Here is a 6,341-nt window from a genome sequence, read left to right as displayed (position 1 = left end):
TCACAAGAGACAGCTATATCTGGGTCCTTTCAGCAAAATCTTGCTAGTGTGTGCAATGGTGTCAGCGTTTGGAGGCTGATTATGGGATGGATCCCGGATATGGCAGTCTCTAGATGGTCGATCCTTTCGTCACAGACAAGTCTGTTCTTACAGAGGTCAAAAACAGTCATACCGAATCAATCAGGCTCAGAAGTCAGGCCAGGGATTGACCTTGGCAAAGGGCTAGGAACTAACCAGGGACATGAGGCAATTCCAGAAATTATGGCACTATTCCCTTTCTTCCTTGGAGTACTATAAAAACACTGTTCTTTTTTTGCTCTTTATTACTATTGAAGCAAACTGCCCCTCAAACTTCATTGTCTAAAACACCATTCATGTCTCAAAGTCACTGTGTGTCTGGATTTCAGCTGTAGATAGTAATGTTCTCTACTGCAAGGCTTCTTACAAGTGGACATCAAGATAGCCAGGGCTTTAGGGTTCATCTGTAGGCTTGACTGGGAGCCACTTTGCTTTTATGATTGTTCATGGACTCCTCACAGACTGTTAGGTTGGTGATCTTCTCCCTTCTGGCTATTAGCTGAATGACTCTTCCAGATCCTTGCCAGGTAGGTGTTTCCAGGGGACCACTCACAACTTGAATCAGATTTGCATCACAGTGAAGAAACAAAAGACAAAGACAAGTCATGCGGAACAGAAGCCAAAATCTGTAGGCTTAGATTTTCAAAACCTACTTTAATAAGGGTTCTCGAATTGCTTCAAGCGCCTTCTAGCCCACCATCAAAAGGTAGGAGAGAAAAGATGGTAAATAAAACAAGGGGATGTGGACCTGTTTAGAAATAGTTCTTTGGGGCGATTTGAAACTCCTTTTTTCAGGACACTAGCAGTCCAGTTCAGTAGTGTCACCAAAAACGAATGAGCAATGGTGGCATGAGCAGGGTCAGCTGGAATACCAGGAGTTCTCTGCTGTGCCTCTCAATGAACTGAAGATCAGTGAAGACCCAAGACCAAGGAAGAGTTACACAGCTAGCTATGCAAATGTCCCCGTCACTGTCCATTGAGTCCTACTTATTCTCTCTCCAAACATCACATGTCCTCTCATATGTCTTGCCTCTGCAAGACATCACATGAATCTGCTTCAGCAAAACATCAGAGATGAGTCTGCATCACATGACACAACCAGAAATTTCCACTTCAGAAATCTTGTGACATAATCCTAGCAGAATAGATAGCCTATAATTTTTGTTATATAGTTATTGAAAAGTAGTTGTCCTGAAAAGAATTTATGTTGAAACACTGCTTGCTAAGCATCTCATTAAAAGTAACAAACAAACCCAGAGACAATGAATTAACAAGGCTTCTAGCTAGGCCTTTCTCCATCTCTTTCTCCTGCTCTCTCACTCCTTTTGGTTTCCTTTTTCAGGAAGGATAAAGGCTTAAAGAGCAAGAGAGAAAAAGAAAGAAATGCTGGTGAAAACAGTCCTGAGAGGCAAGGATGGAAGGAGGTAGTTCAAGTTAGAACTCCGATCTTTCTAGCACCAGCCACTCTGACGACCTCTGCTCTGGTTACCAAGCTTTCAAACCTATCACCTACCAGCCATATAGCCTTTCTGGGTTCTCGTCTCCTGCTCTCCACAGCCACGTGAAATATAAAAATTCAAAGTTGTATCTTCTGTATAATAAGGCACCAGTGAAGTTTAAAAAAAATAAATAAAGGCCCAGAGTACAGTTCATAGACAAGAGGAGGAAACTGTACAATGACATGAAAATTAACAAGTGAAAATTGTTGGGGGCCATGATAGTTATATATTAATAAAATTTATTGGAAAACACTGTATAATTACCACCTGGTCTAAACAATGGTTTGGAGGGTTTACATTGCCTTCCTTCTCAGGGTTATGCTAATACTGTTTTAACAAACAGAGACTATATACACTGTTTCCTGGAGTATTTTCCTCCTGTCAGAAGATGTTGAGTTCAAGGCTGAGTTCTTGAAAGAACTGCCTGACCAGTCCCACCTAAGCCTGTTTAGCCTGTCAGTCAGACCTCCATTTTTTAGATAAGAAAGCAATGTGAGGACCAGGTATAATAGTATCCTTCTGTAGTCCTTGCACTGAAGAAATTAAGGAAGGAGAATGAAAAGTTTGAGGCCAATGTGGGCTAGATACAATATACCAGGCCACATGAGCTGCATAACAAGACTCTATTTCAAAACAAATAAACGAATAAAGACAGTGTCAAGAAGTTAGGAGGAAGGACTTTCTTTCTCATGGAAATGTAATTATGGACTTGGCTTGGAAAAGATCAGAAAAGCAGGACTCTACTATTAGTTTTGAACTATCTCAGTTGAGATTTCATTCACACCATTATATAGAAAATCGGGTCAGTAAGGCAGAAGTTATTCAGCAGATCATATGTTACACACAGAACACTAATAGCCACCCTGTATCAAGTTAACCATTTCTTCCATTCTGTTGCACCTTATCATGGCTTCCATGACCACTTTTACAAAAGATTGAATTATACACTGATTTCCTTGGCCACATATGTCTAACAATGGCAGGTGACTAAAATAAAGCCCTTCCAGGTAAGCATCTAATTTCCTTCCTAAACAGGGGCCCTGTGCTTTAGGTTCATACATTGCTATGTACCTGACATTGAGTAAGCATTGTTGAGTAAATGAATGGAGTAGGGAAACTGTATTATTCTCCATAGTATTCCATAACCCAAGATGTTCTCACTCCCATTCCTCATTGTCTATGCCACTCAAGTCCTAAATCCACTGTCTCCAGGCAATTAACCTCCTTTCCATCATTCTGACTTCAAGTGTTACCCTACATAAAGCATCTGAACTCAAATAATATCAAAGGAATGAAAAGTCAATATGGAACCTCACCATTGACATTAATACAGAACATCACCATTGACAGCAATACAAAGCACCACCACTGACATCAATACAGAGCATCACATCACCTGATATCAATATGATCACCCATGACATCAGTATGAAGCATCACCATTGACCTGGCTCTTATGAGCATACCTCATTGCCTGGCTATGTCCCCTAGAGAAGAAATGTCCTGAGTCACCCTAGACTGAATTATCCTAATCAAGTGTACTGGCTGGTTTTGTGTGTCAACTTGACACAAGCTGCAGTTATCACAGAGTAAAGAACATCCCTTGAGGAAATGCCTCCATGAGATCCAGCTATAAGGAATTTTCTCAAGTAGTGATCAAGGGTGAGAGGGCCCAGCCATTGTGGGTGGTGCCATTCCTGGGCTGGTAGTCTTGGGTTCTATAAGAAAGCAAGCTGAGAAAGCCAGGAGAAGCAAGCTAGTAAGCAGCACCCTGCCATAGCCTCTGTATCAGCTCCTGCCTCCTGACCTGTTTGAGTTCCTGTCCTGACTTCCTTTGGTGAAGAATAGCAATGTGGAAGTGTAAGCTGAATAAATATTTCCTCCCCACCTTGCTTCTTGGACATGTTGTTTGTGCAGGAATAGAAACCCTGACTAAGACACCAAGTTTACTCAATAATTTTCCTCCCATTTTCTCATATACAAGACAATCATCAGAAAATCAGAAATAATACCATCCCTCTATATATACTGCCAAAGTAGCCTTTAAAAACTGCATAAACCATTATTGCACTTAGAGATCCTTGGTCTTCTGAGATAGGGATTGATGGGTTTAGAGGTGAAGACATAAAGAAGCTAAGCTCTCCTATTAGAACCAGGCACCATGTTGTCATCTTCCCACTGGTACTGTCTCCAAGCATCTATCAAACTATCATTCCAAGTAGTGAATGCCCCAACTCGGGAGCTATCCAGGGAAAGCCTGGCACCCAGTGCATCTGTCTCAAATGGCTTCCTGATGGTTATAAACTAGGCAAGAGAATGGGAAAGGTGACTTTCTATGTCACTTCCAAGTCTATCCTCAAAATTCTGATTTTTGATAAATATGTAAAACTTCCCCATCAGCATTCTGAGCTGAAAATTTCACTGTTTCGTTCAGTCTTTGCTATGACCCTGATAGCTATTATAACTCTTTTTACAATGTGTGTCCATAAATAAGAATTGTACTACCTAACCCATGGGACAAATCACCCCCTAAGTTGTGTCTCATTCGTATGCCCTTCAATCCAACTGTTTGTATGAGATAAGACCATGAGTTCTTGGGGTGTCAATAATGAAACTAGAGGAACTAACTAAAAAAATAGATTTCCCAATTCACTAGCTGAATTTCAAGATGTTCAGCATGGTGGCTAATACCTGATTATTCATGATAGTTGTCTTCCACTAACAGCCATGGGCTGTTGGTATAAGTAGGAAGAATAAATATCTGGGCAATGAGTAATATTATATTTAAGTCACTAAAATAATTTTAATTACTTTTATTATATTCATTGTGACAGTGTGTGTGAGAGAGACAGACAGACAGACACACACACACACACACATATGTGTGTGTATGTATATATATATATATATATATATGAATGAGAATGAGAGAGAGAGAGAGAGAGAGAGAGAGAGAGAGAAAGCGAGCATATGCCACATATATGTGTCAGGTCAGAGACAACCTGTCAGCGTCAGTTCTCTACCATGTGGGTCTCAGATACTAAGCTCAGGTCATCAGCTATGGCAACAAGTGCCTTTACCCACTCAACTGGCCTATGACTGTTAATTATATTAGTTGTTTAGAAGAGGTAGGTCTTTCAAGAATACATAGGTATTAGAAGTATAACCTTCTTTTAAAGGATGAAAACCTCTATGTGATAGATACCATCTGTGGCTCGCCACCATCCAACATATAGATGATATTTGAAGTAGACAAGAAAGAGAAGGTAAGGCTGACAGGAAATGCTGTTGGGGTGACAAACCAAGCCACGTAAAATGAGATGGAGGATCCCACTGCTTACTACCATGAGATGTGGTAGTAATTCTTCTGTGGAATGGGGACAGTACTAAGCCAGAAGGAAGACAGCAATGAGGGAACCTGGGCCCAACAATGGTCACTATGCAACAGTAAGCAAAACTTTTAATAAGGGGTAGGGTAACCCAAACTGTCCCCTACTAAATAGCTAAGCACCTGAAGTATTGTGTTGTTCTTAGAATTGTCGAAAGGGTTTGTTTGTTCTTCAACCTTGGTCCTTGGGGAGCATGTATTTCATGCTTTACCCAGGGAGTGGTAAAGGGTGTACCATTGCACAGAGCTGAGCTGGCTCAGCAGGTCTATTGTGCTACTGAGGGTCACAGAAATGAGCTGCTGTTCAGGGAATCATAAAGCACTTAGGGCTGATGATATAAACTCCACGGTCCGGGTCCTTTATCTTCCCAGAGCACAGGAAACGTCTGCCTTGCCCTGAATGAGTATGGGTTCAAATTTCATCCTGCCATCTCTGACACAGCTTTTTGAGAAAGTAACAGGATGGCATTGCAGATACACAGATGCCTCCTTGAGAATGAAATGTAGATGCCTACTATTTCCGGGTTCATGCTCTCAGAGAAATATGAATTCAAGGAAACGATGCAATGATTAGAAGCTTTTAAGCAGGGAGATGGCTCAATGAGTAAATCACACACACACAGTGTACTCACATACATTAAATAAATAGATAGATAAGTAAGTAAGTAAATAAATAAATTTTGAAATAGAAAGAAGCTTCCTACATCTGAAAACTATACCTGGAACTATATTATTGAGTGTTAAATACAAGGATGCCACTTAATAAGGACCGAAGGACCTGTGACATGCTCTTGCAGACTTGCTGCCCTGACACATGGACTCACTGAAGTCTCTTCATTCACATTTGCCTTCTCCTGGCCCCCAGGAAGGGTTCTTAGCCTCTGCCTCACCTGCACAGTTCCTGTAGACTTTGGCATTCTTGTGTATGCATGTGAACGTGTTGATGAAATTCTTGGAAAGGACACTAGAATCATATGCATCACCTGCCTAGAAGGGACCGAGACAGACAGTGCAGAGCACAACAGTAATATCAACCAGAAAGGTCACCGAAAAATTCTAACTTTAGACAGAAGGAAATCCTGGGCTCTGAAGATTAAGTCTAAATTTTTTCTGCATTGTCTATATATGTCTTTATATGTAAAGAGTTCTCAATTAGAAGCAGGTTGAATTTAATTTCATCTCATTTATTGCACAGATTAATAATGTACAGATTCTTTTCTATGTGGAAAAGGATTCTTCAGTACTCCTCCTGACATTACAGAAACAGAGTAAATGTCTTATAGTGCTTACCTCTTGTGCGTGTTTGTCACAAAGGCCAAGGACTTACTGAGAATGCAAAATAGTTTGTTAGATTCTCGGGGTGTTAAATAAGAGGG

Source organism: Mus caroli, chromosome 13 (genome assembly GCF_900094665.2).
Source record: "Mus caroli chromosome 13, CAROLI_EIJ_v1.1, whole genome shotgun sequence".
NCBI classification, from domain to species: Eukaryota; Metazoa; Chordata; class Mammalia; order Rodentia; family Muridae; genus Mus; species Mus caroli.
This window is presented reverse-complemented; position numbering follows the sequence as displayed.